We start from the raw sequence: 17,268 nt of genomic DNA, 5'->3' as shown, positions 1-17,268 counted from the left end.
ATTGTCTAGTACTTGGCGGTAGTGACTCGGAGATGACCACCGAGGAGGCGACGACCAATGGTGGCGGCAATGACGGGCGAAGTGTCCAATACCGCAACAATTAAAACAGACAGGTTTATCATGCGCTGTGCGCCAGTCAGCTGGGTTGCGACGAGGGCGCGGAAAGCTTTGCGTCTGGGAGCGAGCGGCCGGAGAAATCTGGTAGGTGTTCGTATGGCGGATCGAGCAGAGAGATGGAATGCCCAAACTTGCTATTTCCTCTGGAACGACCGCTTGTATAAGGAGACAGCGGGCACGCTTTCCCGACAGTCAGAACGGACTGGAGCCGGAGCCATGGCCTCAAGCTCACGGCGAACGATGCGCGTGATTTCTTCTGGTCCTGTGGGCTGAACGAAGCGTGGCGAGTCTTCGCAAGAATATGTCGCGGCGGTATTGGGCAATCGGTCGAAAGTCTGAGTGACGCGGCGGCCCTTCGCTTGTTCGAAGCGTCGGCACTCCTTTATAGTTGCATCCACGGTGGCACAATCCTTGCACATCAGGAGATTGAAGGCATCGTCTGCAATACCTTTCAATGTGTGACCAATCTTGTCTGCCTCGGTCATGTTGTTATGAGCCTTGCGACAGAGGGCCAGCACATCCTGCATGTAGACGACATAGGATTCTGTGGGCGTTTGAGGGCGACACGCAAGTTCTTTTTTTGCCGCCAGCTGACGACCGACAGGTCTGCCAAACAGGTCTCGCATTCTTTCTTTGCAGACATCCCAGCTCGTTAGGTCAGCTTCGTGTGTGTCGTACCATTGCTTCGCAGTTCCTTTTAGATAAAATATCACGTTTGCTAGCATCATTGTTGTATCCCACCTGTTTTTGTCGCACACTCGTTCGCACATCCTAAGCCAGTCCTCGATGTCGGCGTTGTCCGTGCCACCAAATGTCCCTGGGTCCCGCGGAGGAGTGAGGATGACCGTTGACACGGGCTGCTGAGGCGTTGTCGCTTGTTTTGCCATTGTGGCGGCAGGTAGATGACGTCCGCTGCGAAGTTCCATGATTGTACCCCGCACCTTCCACCAAAATGTTGCAGGAAGAAAGCAGGCCCACGAGTGTAAAATAACGTATGTTTACAACTAGCGTATATGGCGTTCAGGCAACTGCCAGACTTCGTCTTCTTCTAGTCCAATCCAACTTCTTCGTTCCCTTCACCGTAAGAATATGTTTTGAATATAAGTATGCACTCCCTTTCTAAATATACAATTGTTGGAAGGCAACGCTCTGTACCAGGTCTCCCTGTACCAGGTTTCTAGCAAAAGATCATTTAATGAAATTTGTGCAAAGCGTATTCTTACATTGTAGAGTTATGCTAGAGATTCATTGTCCGCGGTCAGTTCCTCCCTATAACCACGCACAAACAAGAAAGCAGTAACAATAAAAATTTATAAGATAAGAAGTATCTTCATCGTAACCTCCGGAAGTGTCTCCAGCAAAGCGATGAACGAATACAGGGCTGAGGTGTATCAAGTTATATACCCGCTTCTCAGCGCATCATTTATACATTTCAATATAGACGGGACATTACTTGACCGTAAACTTTTTAATGTTCCTCTTACAAATACGTCACCAAATACAAGATGTAAAGGCTCCATTTACTGAAGCGTCTACGTGGCCTTAATAGTTGTAAACATCAGCTACTGACGTTTCTTTAAGCATATCATTATTGTCTTGGCAACCAGAAAACTTTACCCGTACTGTGAATGTTCATGGTGATCACACCATTTTGGACAAAGTTTGCGTATTTCGTGCTAGTTTTCCACTAGACGACAGGAACTTGACATGTGGCTATTACTTATTACATGTTTATTATGTGTTCTGTTTCATTATTTATTATTCATTATATTATTACACAGCCACTGCAAGAGCAGCTTAGGTGCCGAACAATGTGGTGTTACGCACACCAGCGCAACTGCAAACGTAAAGATAGGATAAGTGAGACAACACAAAGATGTTTTATAACGGCGCGAACAAGCACACAAGAACAGGCGCAGCCCTTGTGTGCTCTCTCTGTGGTAATTTGTTCACGCAGTTATAAAACTGTTTAGTAATAAGCACCAACTCGCCCAACAAGTTCTTCGAGGCAACAAAAAATTTGCCCCGCTTTGTAAAACAAGGTATTGCAAAAGCTGAACTATTTCGCGGATGATCTAGTTCTCTACAGATTGTTGCCCACCATGCAGCAGAAGCTTTCTGTAGAGACTCCGGCGGGTTTAACAAAGCAGGCCATCGTAAATGCTTGATGCTTCTCTACGTATTCGCATACAACATTGGCCACTCTCTAAATATTCTGAACGAGTCTATGCTGCTTAGTAAATATGATGAAAACCATGTTTGCCGTGGCTCTTGATAGAGAGATCTGCCCTAATTTTGATTCTAGACCAAATTTAGCGCAGCTGCCGCAAAAGAATCTAGTGACAATTGTATTTTGTGCCATGGGCATCATACAGCAGGCCAGAACGAATGAACATGAAGTGTAACAGCGGCCACTAGGTGACAGTGCGTAGCAAAATGAGCTCTGTAAAACGTTGTTCTGCTGCTCACGCCCAAGTTGCAGCTTCGAATTTTATTACGGAGTGTCTATGATGGTTTATAGCAGTGACTCAAACAGCCATCGCAGAATGTACTCGAAGCACTCAAGATATAAGCGGAATGAATCACAGTTCAATATATTTTCTTTCCGCGCTGTTTAAAATAGTGTATGTAAAACTGTGAGCTGGAATAGCAATGCGTTTAACGGCAAGTATTTCGTCCACATTTTTTGAAACTGGTATTAAGAAAGCACTATCAAAAGTAATGAATTTACTACGATTCTGCAGTTGCGTATCCCACCTAAATATATGATTGAAACGTTTACAGTAGAAGACTTGTCAAAAGCTGTGCCGCACAGCAGGCCGTTTTCTCCATTGTGCTTGGTTATTATAAATAGGAGTTGCCATAAACGTGTCCCTTAGAATAGGCTTTATTTCCTTTATATTGCTGGCCTCATTGAATATCGCTTCCTTCGGAGATTCCGCAATGGGTGTACCTAAATGATTTTCATACAGGATACTTTGTATCGTGCATCAAAAATACGGAAACTGAAACTCTTGTTGCCGAATGTACCATGAGACGCGTGAAAGATCCCAAAAATACAACTTGATATTTCATCTGAAATACATGCACATTCGGTACTGACCAGGCCTATGTAGTGCTGCTGCCCCAGTGGGGTGGCAATTGGCATTAAAACAATGAAAAAACCAAAACACACGCGCACACACACACGCAGGCACGCATGCACACATTCGCGCAGAAACGCAGAGCAGTTATGCGACCTATATGAATCCGGAAAATACTTCCAGCAAGGTTCTGATATAAAGAGCCTGCATTACTTAGCATTCCAAAGCCAGTATTTAACGCATGCACTGCATGCTTTACTCAAACATTCACTATAACATGTTTGTTATTCCTATGAAACTGAAAGTTAAACTACTTGGCTCTGTATAGACGCCAGGAAGACTATCGCGAAAAGTATGCAAGGTTTTGGAAGCTGCAAACTCTGGTTTTATCACCTAATCAACAAGCACATTGAAAGCTTTTGCGGTCGCATAACGTACCCCAACCCCACCCCATTTAAAGCAAGGTACATGCTCTCCGCGTATGGATCTCACAATAGAAGGGAAAAAATAATCTCTCTTGAATATTAACCACACATAAAATTCTTGGAAGTGTTTACCTAAACACACAAAACACATATTTAAGCCACACAATAGAAACGTATCCCCGTCATGGCCCAAAATTTCGGCAGATTATAAATCGGTGAAACATTTAGTTCTCCAGGGCAGCGGGGAGGCTTACATAACACTTGTTGAGCACTTTCGAAGGTATAGAATAGCAAGTTAAGGCAAAGTTTGTATTACAGTTGCGCACTACAAACTTCGGCACTGCAGCCATAACATACCCCACGCTTGCACGAAGTGTAAACACCCGGCTAACCATATAAGTGACTGTACAAGAGGGGCACACCCGTCTGGAACACATGTATCAAGAACCTAATGAAGAAAGGTACAATCAGACCATGAAATTATTGGCATGGTTGCCGCATTCAGATTATGATAGAGTAGCCGAGGTGAATTATTTCAGGCTGCTTAGAGCCATGACATTCTGTTCGAGAGCGTGTTAGTCTTATGGAAGTCAGGTCCTTTTTGTGTCTTTCTTCGTAAAAGGCACTTCAAATTCATGGAATGAAGCAAATTTCTTCGAGCGTATCGGTTTGCACATGATGCATTAGCAGTAATGTCACAATGACTTAGTACATGAGCTTTTCTTAGCGCAAATAAAGCAGGCTCAAACAGGAAAAATGGGAATGCAGAGGTGCTCGTGGCGTGGAGTCTTCGCTTGTTGTGTATTGTGCACTTGCGCCACAGTTATTTGCGAAGTATCAATGAACAAGCCCAAGAAAAAGATATTCTGTACCTGCTTTTCTTTCGCAGCTGCCAGGGGACCGGCATTTCGTAGTACGACTGCACATAACATTAAATTCATTTTTAGCATATGAACGCCCGCGAGAAATTGTCTGCTCATGTTAGACAAGAAGCCAGAAATGTACAATTTTGTGGCGGGATCTAGCGACTTAAGCAGTCTGCCAAGGACAGAACGACAAAAACGATCAGCCTATCAGAACACAAGCTGCAGGTTTCCAGCAGGTATTTAGGCATCGGATTCACTATTTGTAGCATGAAATGGGTGCTTTGTACTAAACTACGCCCTCAAGGAACCACTGTTAGTAGATGCAGGGATGATAGCCAGGAACGAATGACAGCTCTGCTACTTCTGTCATTGGAGGTGTCGTTATCAGCCTATTTTTATGTTCCCTGAAGGCCCAAGGCCCCTCCCAGCGATCTACAATTACACCTATCTTGCGCTAACTGTACTTACCCACTATTCTCGTGTACGTCCGGCGATAGGGGTAAACGCGTTGTGATATGTGTAAGATGGAGTGGTGCAGCATGGTTCATGAATGAAGAAGTGCTGCAGATGTGGTGCGGGAAATGCAGTGACGTGAAAGACGTCACAGTGGCTGACAAGTCCAGTGGTGAATGGGCTGCATGCTTGTGCGAAATGGGCCAGAGAGCGGAGGCCCAACGGTACTCACAAATGCTGGCGTGTCGGTATTGTCACGCGTGTAAAAAGGGAGTGACAAAAAGGCGCGCTCTTGAGGAAGGCGACGAGAGGACGGCAAACGGTGGCCATCGGTCATGGAAATGTGACGACGCTGCGGCCCCACGGTTTCCTGATGGTTCGGAACCAACCAACGAGGTAGTAAACAAGGCGCCGCGAGCAAGAGCGGGATCGAGGGCCACTTGGCTTTCCGGCGCCACCGGGGACCTGCTATTCAAATCCAGGGTGGCTGATCGAACAACAGCTGCCGGATTCCAGGTTAAGGCTAGTATGAGTGCCCACTAGGCAGTCCTGTCCCGTGACCCTGTACGCGTTGTCTCCCTTTCTCCACCAGCGACGCCACTTCATACACTCTCAGCCTCCACAGCCAATGCCAGCAGCAACAGCACTGACTTCGTACTCGCCAGTCACGGACCAACACCACTGTGCCGCCCCGTTATTGACTCGTACGGTGCCTTAGCGCTTAGGGTTTAGCGTTCATGGTAACTGTTGGCGCACGAACTTTGAAATTCGCATATTAGTCGAGGCTGTGTCAATTGCTTGTTGTGCTTGTTCTTGTCGCGTATTTTGTCGTTTCTGGCTTTTTTTGTGCTTGTAAACACATTTGTGCGCTCGGCTATGGCACTCGTGTCTGGCGTGCATTTGTGGACGCGCTGGCACGTTTGCAAGCGTGAATATTGTCCGCAAAGAAAGACACGACTTTAACGACGAGAAACACAGGCCTCCGTTTCCGAGTCCCCGTTGCACGCAATATAGCCCCACGACTGGCAACTCGAGGACTCTGAGTGCATTCCGGGGCTGCTTTCGCGCTCGAGAAAGCAGTTTTATGTAGCACGTGGCCGACAGAAAGCTGAATCGCGAGTTTCTCATGTTACTCTACAATTACATTTTTGGCACTGTCATCTAAGTACAATGTTTGAGAAGTCGATTATTTATAAGTATAATCATGCAATTAGGCTAAATGCAAAAATAATTTTAGATATCAAAGCTACGGCAAAGAACATTACCTAGGTTTTGTCCTTGCTACGTGTCATTCGCATATTTTTAAATTTTGGTGCATGATTGTTGGGACACCCTGTATATTGTTTATTATGAAAGGCCGCATAACCCAGTGATGCACACCAAATAATCCAAGTTAGAATCAAAGATGTTCTTTTAATAACGGCGCATGCGTAGTTACGCAGATTTAGTGGCCCAAATGGCATAGGAGAGGTTTATGAAAGAGCGGCACATACATGGTCCCACATACCGAGAGACCTACGCAGGCATGAAGGAGGGTCATTGAAGAGCGGCACTTGCACAGTGGCACACACACAGTGATCAAGGTTGGTGTGAAAGGCCCACTGAAGATCGGCACATATGTGGTGGCGCATATAGAGTGCCTCAAATTGGCGGGAAAGATGGTCAGTGAAGAGCGGCAGGTATACAAAATTTAAACATATCGTATGAGCGAAGTAAGCCCGAGAGATGTTTGCGAAGCCGGTTCTCTCAGCACAGCAAGCTGACGCTCTACCCACTTGACTACAAAATACCCAGTTCCCCTAGTTCGTGGGAAAGCGGTTAGGCGTGGACATGCATAGATAGATAAGTAGACGCACATATACCGCAAACGAGGGTAAGTTTCCAGAAATAGCTGATAGCATCATTATAAGGTGATGATAGATTTTTCTTGGGTGTTGGCTTAACGCCTGACTTCACGGAAAAGTAGGAGCAACGCGCTTCTACTGAATCCAACAAATCGGTCGTCAGCTGTCCGTAATGCCCATAATGACAATGTGTCCATGGACAGAAACATCTCACTTGCTGTGGACCTACTGGAAATATTATAGGTAGCTATGACGCCCAAATCAATGTCAGCGTGCACGATAAAAGTAGCCGGTAGAAATGCATAAGGAAAACCTTGTATCGCAAGCTGCAATCTGACATCTGGAGTCAAGTTTGGGCATCTTTCTGTGAACAGTTGAGCGTGGCGCAATTTGGCCCTATCCCCTCACAAAGCTTGACGCCATCCTATTAAAAAATGCGTTTTTATTAATAACGATAAATGCAGTCTCTAGTCGAAAGAAGTTAAACTACGTTACGTTGGCATTCTTTGTATTTGTAGCCGAGTTACTGCTATTGAGCTCCGGGCTCTTTGCAGACATGTGAGCCGTTTTGGGATATTAGATGTTCTTCCATATTTATTCAGATACAGCCATCGATTTTTTCAGCATATTACCCTGCTGACAGACTGTAGCATGTCAAGATGGTCAGCTCGAGGTCTTCAGACTGAACTGCGCGATGTTCAATAATTTTAAGGACGAATAGGATGATGATATATGATACGGGCGGATCTAGCCTTGCGCTTCGATCCAGGGATATATTTGCTTTCTGAGTACCCTTCGTACGTGGAAGATCGACTGACGTTGACGGATGCTCTCTTCAGTCTGAACAGGCAGCTTTTGTCAAAGTCATTATATTGCGCCATTGCCATGATTATAAATGTAGTCTTCAGGCTGTCCAGGCCTTACTTAACTTTTTGAAAATCACAGGCTCTATGCTATGAATAGAATCGCCCGTTTTGTGTTTCTTGAACCTTCTTGCCCCTCGTTATTTCATTTTTTCTGTCTCCGAGCGCACACAAGCAACTCGACCAGTGTACTAGAGGCCGATCTATTTGCCTTTATTAGGAAACTTTTATCTCCCTTTTTCTGATGGTTTTTCGGCGTTATTTTGTCAGTTTTTGGTTAAGAGGTAGATTTAGCTCGGGAGCTTCTTTCTAAAGACATGTAAAAGGAGAATGCGTTTTCCTCAGCAACTACTGCACCAAATTTTAGGAGATTTGTTGTCTTTAAAAGAAAAACCTAAAGTCTAGTGAATGGTTGTTTCGCATTTTTTTATTTACATTGTGAATATTTTATAATATATTCGCAAAATTGAAAATTTTCAGAAAACGAAACTATCAAGTTTGCAATTCTCTAACTCAGCAATAAAAATGATATCACATTTTTGTGAACTGCAACTAATAGTACATTTAAAGCGGAAAAGATGGTTACGTTACACATGAATCTCAATATATTTAGTAATACGGAAATACAACTTTTACAACTAAGCTTCAACAAGACACTCCCTCACCAGAACAGCAATTGGCATTCCTCGTGCAGTTTCCGGCCACCCCCTCCCATATAGCTCACTCAATTACCCAATGGCCCTCAGTCCCCAGCAGCTGTGGAGCACCTGACCAAGGCGGTGGTCAGGCCTTTAACGAAGCATAGGGTGCTAAGAATATCTGGACCCGAACAAGCCACCAATGGAAACTGACCCGGGCAACGTTTAGCAACCGAACCCGATCGAGTGAGGCTAGATTAACAGGACTCTTTATGAATTATCAGACTTTGTTTGGGATATCAGCGGCCTTAGTGAGATATACATTGCTATACATTGCTGAATAACAGACGTGTCCTCTGCTATATGGTCTCCTAGATACGAAGCAATACGGGGTAGGATTCCCAATCCATAAGGACATAGCGGCAACATTGACGAATTCTGCAGCAATAATGAGAGGGCTGCTGTAGTCGTAATCAAGCTGAATAAGAGGTATACATTAAAGGTAGTACAAGCCTATGCTCCTACATCCAGTCACAATTATGAGGAAGTAGAGGAGTATTATGAAAATCTTAAATAGCGATGAGAAAAGTGCTAACCCAGTATAGTATAGTAATGGGTGACTTCAATACAAAAGTGCGGTGAAATCAGGCTGGGGAACAAGCAATGGGCAAGTACGGGGTCGATTCTAGGAAGGCTAGAGGAGAGATGCTGGTAGACTTCGCAGAAAGGAATAAGCTTCGTATAATGAACACCTTTTTCAAGAGCCTAGCAACAGAATGTGGACCTGGAAAAGCCCTTATGGTCAAACAAGAAATGAATTTGACTTCATGCCTCTACTGATCCCAGCATAGTGCAGGTTGTAGAAGTGATAGGGAGGGTAAAGTGCAGCGATCATAGGTTAGTGAGGGCTAGGATTCACTTCAATTAGAAGAGAGAAAGAGCGTAATTGGTAAAAAAGAAACAGGTCAACCTTTCGGCAGTAAGGGCAAAAGCGGACAAATTAGGTTTGGTATTTGCAAAGAAATATGCAGCCTTACAACAGAGAGATGACGATGACATAGAGGTAATGAATGAAACCGTAACTAGGTTGGTTTTAGAGGCAGCAATTGAAGTGGGAGGCAAGGCACCAAGGCAACCAGTAGGCAAGCTCTCCCAAGTAACAAAGGAACTAATAAAGAAACGACAAAAAATTTGTGTCCAACTCAAGAGATAAGATAGAATTCGCGGAACTATCAAAGCTGATCAACAAGGAGAAAATAAGCGATATTCGAAACTATAACCTGAGAAAGACTGAACAAGCCGTAAAAATGGACGCAGGCTGAAATCAGTGAGAACGAAACTTGGCATAGGACAAGCCGAGATGTCTGCACTAAAAGATAAGGACGGTATATCATCAGCAATCTCAAAAATACAGTAAAAGCGGCAGAAGAATTCTACACTGACCTATACAGTACCTAGAGGAGTCAGAATACGTCAATTAGAAACAGTAATGAACAGGATACAGAAACTCCTCCTTTAACGAGCGATGAGGTCAGAAGGCCACTGCAAGACATGAAACAAGGATGAGCGGCAGTGGAAGATAGAATAACAGTGAATTTATTTAAAGATGGGAGAGACATAATGCTTGGAAAGCCGGCGGCTGTTTATACGAAGTGTCTATCAACTGTTAGGGTCCGAGAAGCCTGGAAGAACGCAAAGATTATACTAATCCACAAAAATGGAGACGTTAAAGAATTGAAAATTATAGGCCCATTAGCTTACTCCCAGTAGTATATAAAATATTTACCAACGTAATTTCCAATAGAATAAGGGCAACACTGTACTGTAGTCCACCAAGGGAACAGGCTGGCTTCAGGAAGGGTTACTCTACAACGGATCATATCCATGTCATCAATCAGGTTATCGAGAAATCCGAAGAGTACAATGAAGCTCTCTATGACTTTCATAGATTACGAAAAGGAAATTGATTCAGTAGAGATACCAGTAGTCATCGAAGCATTACGTAATCAGGGAGTACAGAACGCTTACTTAAATACCTTGAAAAATATCTACAGATGTTTTACATCTACCTTAATTCCAGACAAGGAAAGCAGGAAGACACCTATAAAGAAAGTGGTCAGACAGGGAGACACAACCTCTCCAATGCTATTCAGTGGGTGCTTAGAACAAGTATTCAAGCTATTAAACTGAGAAAGCTTAGGAGTAAAGATCGGCAGCGAACATCTCGGCAACCTTCGGTTTGCCGATAACATGCTTCTATTCAACAACAATGCAGGCGCGTTACAACAAATGATTGTGACCTTAACAGAGAGCGTGTAAGAGTGTGGTTGAAGATTAATATGCGGAAGATAAAGATAATTATAAATATCCGTGCAAAGGAACCAGAGTTCAGGATAGCCAGTCGGCCTCTGGAGTCTGTAAGTATTAGGCTTACCTAGGTCAATTAATCACAGGGAACACTGATAATGAGATGGAAATTCACAGAAGAATAAAAATGGGTTGGATCGCATACGGCAGACTTTGCCAGCTCCTGGCTGGAAGCTTACCATTATTATTGAAAAGGAAGGTGCACAATCACTTCATTTTGCCAGTGCTGACATATGGGGCAGAGACATGCAGACTGACAAAGAAGATTGAGAACAAGTTAAGGACGGCACAAAGAGCGATGGAAAGAAGATTGCTAGGCATAACGTTAAGAGACAGAAACAGAGCGGCTTGGATCAGAGAGAAAACGCGTATAGACGATATTCTGATTGACATCAAGAGGGAAAAATGGAGCTGGGCAGGTCATGTTATGCGTCGGTTAGATAAACGTTGGACCATTAGGGTTACAGAATGAGTACCAAGAGAAGGGAAACGCAATCTAGGACGACAAAGTACTAGGTGGAGCGATGAAATTAGGCAATTTGCGGGCGCTAGCTGGAATCGGTTGGCACAGGACAGGGGTAATTGTCGATCGCAGAGAGAGGCCTTCGTCGTGGAGTGGACATAAAACAGGCTTATGATGATAATGACAACTTTTGCAGAACCCTTGTACACAACGTAACAAATTCACGTAAAATATAATATGACATATTGAATTTGTCCCCTTTGAATGGTCTAATGGATGCCGTTTACAGAACCACGACATCTGTTGTTGATACGGAGGTATTGATTTGCAAACTTCGTGCTTGTATTTTTTTTTGCATTTTCGAATTTTTCAGAATCTTTTTTAAACAATTCATGTACTAAATCAAACTTCCGCTTCCAACAGTCATTAGAGTTTAAGCTTTCCTCTCAAATGCAACAAATTTTATTAAAATCTGTCCTGGGCCTATCTCAGAAAAGCGTTTTTGCGTTTCACAAGTATTTGAATAGACCGCGTCGGAGTTGGGCCCAAACTAAAGCTTCCGCATAACCTCTATATCTTCCCTTGTTGTTTCTGTCTCCATTGAAATTATATGATTTGTTTTTCTTTGCGTTTGAAGCTTTGTGGTGCTTGTAGCGAACAGTTAGACCTACGCAAGTGCACTCGGCTCAGAAATCAAGTGCAAAGGACGCAGGTGCGTCACATTTCAGCGAGAACAAAATGGAAAATAAAGGAAATAGATAGTCGAAATATTACGCTGTGCTTACTGTGGAAGCAAGCTTTCTTACTAATCTTAGGGCACACGTGCAATGACTCCTGCCATTTCTCAAAGATGAGAAGGAATATTCTGCGGGAACATTGATTTCTTTATCACTACATCTGTTTTTAAATATTGTATATGCTGGAACGGCTTATCAACAAACGTTATGGTGTGTATGCTGACGCAGCCTTTCCTGGAATGCGGTCTCATAGACGTGTGAGCATGAAAAAATAAAAAAAACAACAACAAATGGAGTGGCTTGGACGAGGTCACCTAAATGTGAAAATTCAGCTTAAGGTCAGTTTCTAGCTAAGCACTAGTGTTTGCGCCAACATAAATTAAGAGCGAGGAATATATCCTGCCATGAAAATACACACGCTATAATTATCGAGAGCGAGCTATCCTAGCGACTTTTTCTTCATTATACTTATGCGTTTGTACCCGCGCTATACATATACACATAGTTATATTCTAGTGAATCTTCAGTTATATAACTTATGCACTTGTGGTTTTGGTGTTTACCGCAATTGTTGTTCATTATTACCAATTATATGCACGCTGCGCTACCACGCAATATATAAGCTTAGTAATTTCGGTGCTATTCTGCGCACGAAACCGATTCGAACAGTTGTGGTGTCTTTCGATATACCTGGCGGTTTCCAGTCAGACCCTGTGCTGTGACCATGTAGAAAGAGAGTTTGTGTTCTCACCGACCCCAATCCCAGAAAACTCAAAGTGCTTTGCCAGTTTATGAGGATATGTCAAAAAACATGTGCACTACCTCGATTGCATTTCTAATCCGGTACCACAAAGTTGAAGCCGCTTTTCGAAGTTGAAGTTTAGAGAAAGATACAGCGCCTGGAAAGCGCCGTCACGCTTCCAGCGTATATGACACTCTGTTGGCCATGCTATGGAGGTTGCCTGGTAACATGCACAGAGGAAAAATAGCTTAGATGACAGCAGCAGTATACTGAGATGGTATACTCACCTGCGCCACGAAGGAAAACTCATTTTTCTCGACATGAGGTTGCCTTGGGAGAGCGCCTGCATACTCATTCTGATTGATACCATGCAAAGTGCCAAGACTTACTGCGCATAAAGTTGCTTCTGTCGATGCTCGAACAAAATATAAAACGCACCTGATGATCAGTGATTTGCTACTGGCATGATTATACAACGAATCTATAAACCCACAATGAGTTCAAGGATGTTAAAACAAGAGAACAGTGTAAAGCAGCAGGAAGGATAGCAAAAAAGAGGAAAGAGCTGATGTCTCTGCTTCTTTACCTCAACGTAGCGCCGCCCTCAATAGTGCATGACGTTGTGGAAAGCAGTCAACACGGGAAAAAAATTCTTCTCATGACCAGTTTGCTCACGCATGTTCTTGAATGCAAAGCACGTTCTTGAGCCAGTCCATGAAAGCAAGGAGATCGGCCTTAAATGTGGCAATTCGAACCAGTAAAATGAAAGAGCGCAAAACTTAGTGCATATAATACTGTGGTAGCTATTGTGTCACTGATTAGCATTACTGGTGAACTTCCAGCCTTTATCATCAGGAGTTGATAGCCAACCACAGCACGTAAAGACCATGGCAAAGACCAGGCCACCTACAACGGACGCAACTTACAGCCAAAATTTTAAAACTTCCTAGCAGCGCAGCACGTGCTCCGGCTTCATGTCACTACGCTTTGAAAAAAAAAATGATTTTCGGTGCGTGCTTGACTTCCCGCATTAATACTTCGGCAACGTTTTGTCACAAGCGCCTTATTACAAAGATAATGTACAACCACAAATCTGTATCAAACGTGGATAATTGTTTCACCGTTCAAACCGCACGAAAGCGCAGCTCATGCATCGGAATGTCGTAGACGAGCAGAAAGTCACTTCAACGGACGCACGCTCGTTTGAAGGAAGTCCGTCTGTGTCTTAAATGTTCTGCGGCGTCCATTATTTCAGAACACTTTGAACATCAGTCAAACAGTGTTATGATTAAATAATTTTACAATAAACGTTTTTTAGCATAAATCTGTATCTTTTTTCAGGTAATGAAAGAATTGAAAATGAGGCCTAATTGAAAGTGACCATTAATAATTGTGATTGTTTATTGGTTATATCCAAGTGCAGTTTTTTTATTGGCTTGTAAGTAAAAACTAAATAAGGCCAAGAAGTTTAATTTCTCGAAACTGTACAGTGAGCTGAGGGAAGCCGCGTTGTGACGGGCTCTGGAATATACTTAACCACCTTCGCGCAGTTCTTTATTGTGCAGCAAAGCACGGTATACGATTCCTTTGGTTTTTCTTGTTTATTCTATGTTTTTTAATTATGCTGTGTCGCAATAAGGCCACCGATGCCATGATCAAAGCCGCTTCAGCAGTGCGCCACAGTCACTGTGCCACCATGGCAAGTACCGTGAAAATGAGCGAATGTGTAGGCTTAATATGCAAGTGAGGTGATCGGCTCCATTCGGCTAATGTGCTTTTTTTTCACTTCTCAATTTTTTTTTCAATTTCTTTCAACGAGGGCAGCATGACAAGTCTACAAACCTAATGCTCAGCAGAGAGGCAGTACTGGAACTTGTACAATTAAAAAGCAAACAAACAGATAAGTACATCAAGTAATCACTAAAGTATACACGAAACAGCAATATGTACACAGAAGTAAACTCAAGTCATGTTATTTACACGCATAGTATGAAGCACTTCGCGCGAACAAGAAAACAAATGGAAAATAATGAGACTATAACCATTAAGAAGAGATGGAAGAATATAGTGAAGGCGTTCTTGTCCAAGTTTAAGTCGAGGTGTCGGTACTATCCATTCCTCGCCATGTCTTGTTGGATAGCTTAACGTTTTTTTTTATATGTTCTGCTAGTTTCCTGAGATAGTTATGTTATTCCTAATTTCCGATTTACATTCCGATTTCCGATTATCATGGTTCCCATACATTACCCGAAATTGAAAATTCTTACGATCTTTGAAACAAAGAATTACCAAACACAAACATAGCGGCAACTAAAACAAACCTCAAATATGGGCGACAGAAGCTTGGCAATGACCACTTGCTCAGAGAGGGTGGTGGCAGGAGGATTGTAATAGGCACTGTTGGGGAGGAGGGTGGGCGATAAGCAGACGCCATGCGGTTCTACTGATTGTTGTTTACCTACCCTTAGTCGAACTAGCGAAGCACCCTTCGAGTTCGACTAACATTTCTTGCCATGAACTTCATTATTCTTCCAGAAGCTCGGAGTTTACGTCAATCCCTCTGAGCTAAACATTGTCAGTGCCTAGTTCAGAAAGAAAACATTCGACGACGACCATTGACGGTTCAGTGAAGACGATGGCAGCGCCTCGAAGAATGTGCCGATGCTAAGAAGTCCAGTTCGTAAGCAGCAAGACTGCTTGACCACTACGAGGTTCCACAAGGCATTGTGCTTCGCAGATGCCTTCAATTAAGAAAAGAGTAGTGTATTCTGCGATGACTTAACCGTCTCATAGGTCATCACACATCGTCACCGCACTATAGTATGCAGTGGTATCGTGAAGCTGTCGTGCTAAACGCAAAACACGCATCTAAGCCACATGGGGTCCGTTTATGCGGTTGCGCTTTTGTCGAGAAAGCAATTCAATTCTCACGGTGGTTGCGACCATGTATATCTGCTGTAGGTGTGCGTAAGACAAGCAATGCGCTGGCGTGGCTGCCTGACCTACTAACTTGCATCCCAGTCCAGGGCAACGGAACCTTCGTGAACATGCTCGCCAATTGAAAACTGAACCGAGTAATCGGCACCGGTATCCACTAGTGCAATAACGTCTCTACCGTCAATCAACAGAGATAACTCCCACGAAACATTGTTTGCGGGAAGGGTTGCTGGAGTAGCCGTCGTATCTCCGTTAGGCAGTGGTCGGACCGATGGGCATTGAGCGGATCCAGTATCAGCGTCCTTGCCTCAAACGATTGCTGACGTCACTTTTCCTGGCACGAGCTTGGTGATCGTCCCTGTCCCACACTGTAAATACTGGGACTAGTAGAGAGAAAGCGCAGAGTTGAGGGTGAACGTGACTGGCGAGACTGGCCTGCCACTTGTCGAGAAATTATTAGCTTAGGGAGGCCTCTGGCTGAACCTGGACCTCGGCGATTCGATAGAAAACGGCACTTTCGGAGTCCTAGGTAGGATATGTGATTAAAATTAATTTCTGGGGTTCTATATGATAAAATAACAAAATGATGTGAGACACGCTGTAGTGGGGGACTCCGGGTTAATTCGCCTATCTTATAGTAAATACATTACTAAAGCTAAAGCCATCTATACCCTTCTGGTAAAATTCACTGTTTTCCTTCAGCTACGCGGAAATCACATCAACATGAAACGTCTAGGTAAAATATTTGCTTCATGCTAGCTCAAATTAGAGTGTTTCCGAACACGTATATGCTCTTAAAGTCCACTTCACAGCTATAGCGAGCATTTTCGTGACAATTAATCTCATTTCAGCGACACGCTCTAGAAAATGTTGGAAACACTGGACTGTATTAGATCATATTGTGCGATTGAAAACCAGATCTGTCGATGACAAAGATAACTAGCGCCGACACATTTTCAGCCGTTTTTATTGCAATGGGAAACGTGTAATCCGCAAGCGAGGTGATCCTTACTCTACGTGTCAATGGGCCCGCTCTGAGTGTGCATGCTCCGCCCAGTCATGAACACCAACTCCCCTACAACCTGCAATGAATGTTTTACAATATATCAACATGTCATTGACATATTAAACAAAAGAACGAGTCATCGTTTACTGGTTTGTCGCACCTGAAGCGGCATCTACCTAACCTCGCTACCACATGCGCTGTGCTACAGCTGGCTCCACTCTCATTGGCAGGAGCCCTCCTTGTCAGGCTTTGTGGTAAAGCATGCGAAAGACGAACATATACTGCAGAAGTCAAAGGGGAAATTATATACAGGTTTACAGTAGTGGAGCTTCTGTTGTTGGCATGGCGTCAATGCCGACAGAGTAGCGGTGGCAGAACGATCCCAGTTGGAATGTACTGCAAAGATCACCTTCCAACAGACTGACAGAGAGACACACACACACACATGTATATATATATATATATATACTGTAATGAAGCAGACGCGCCTCTTTGTATGTGCCGTCTGAAGAGGAAGACGAAGGGCCGTGCCGTGATCTCGAGCGACCCCCGTGCTTCGGACAACCCTTGCAGTGCCTTGATTTACCTACCGTTCCACAACGTTGTGGAACGCTGCGTAAATCAAGGCACTGCAAGGGCTCGACGGCGATCAACACCACCCTTCGTGGCCAGAAATGGAAGACCTGTTCATGTTACCTCGACGACATCGTCGTTTTTTCAACCGATT

The sequence above is a fragment of the Dermacentor variabilis genome, chromosome 6 (genome assembly GCF_050947875.1).
Source record: "Dermacentor variabilis isolate Ectoservices chromosome 6, ASM5094787v1, whole genome shotgun sequence".
Classification (NCBI taxonomy): Eukaryota; Metazoa; Arthropoda; class Arachnida; order Ixodida; family Ixodidae; genus Dermacentor; species Dermacentor variabilis.
The sequence above is the reverse complement of the archived record's forward strand: the minus strand, read 5'-3'. Positions refer to the sequence as shown.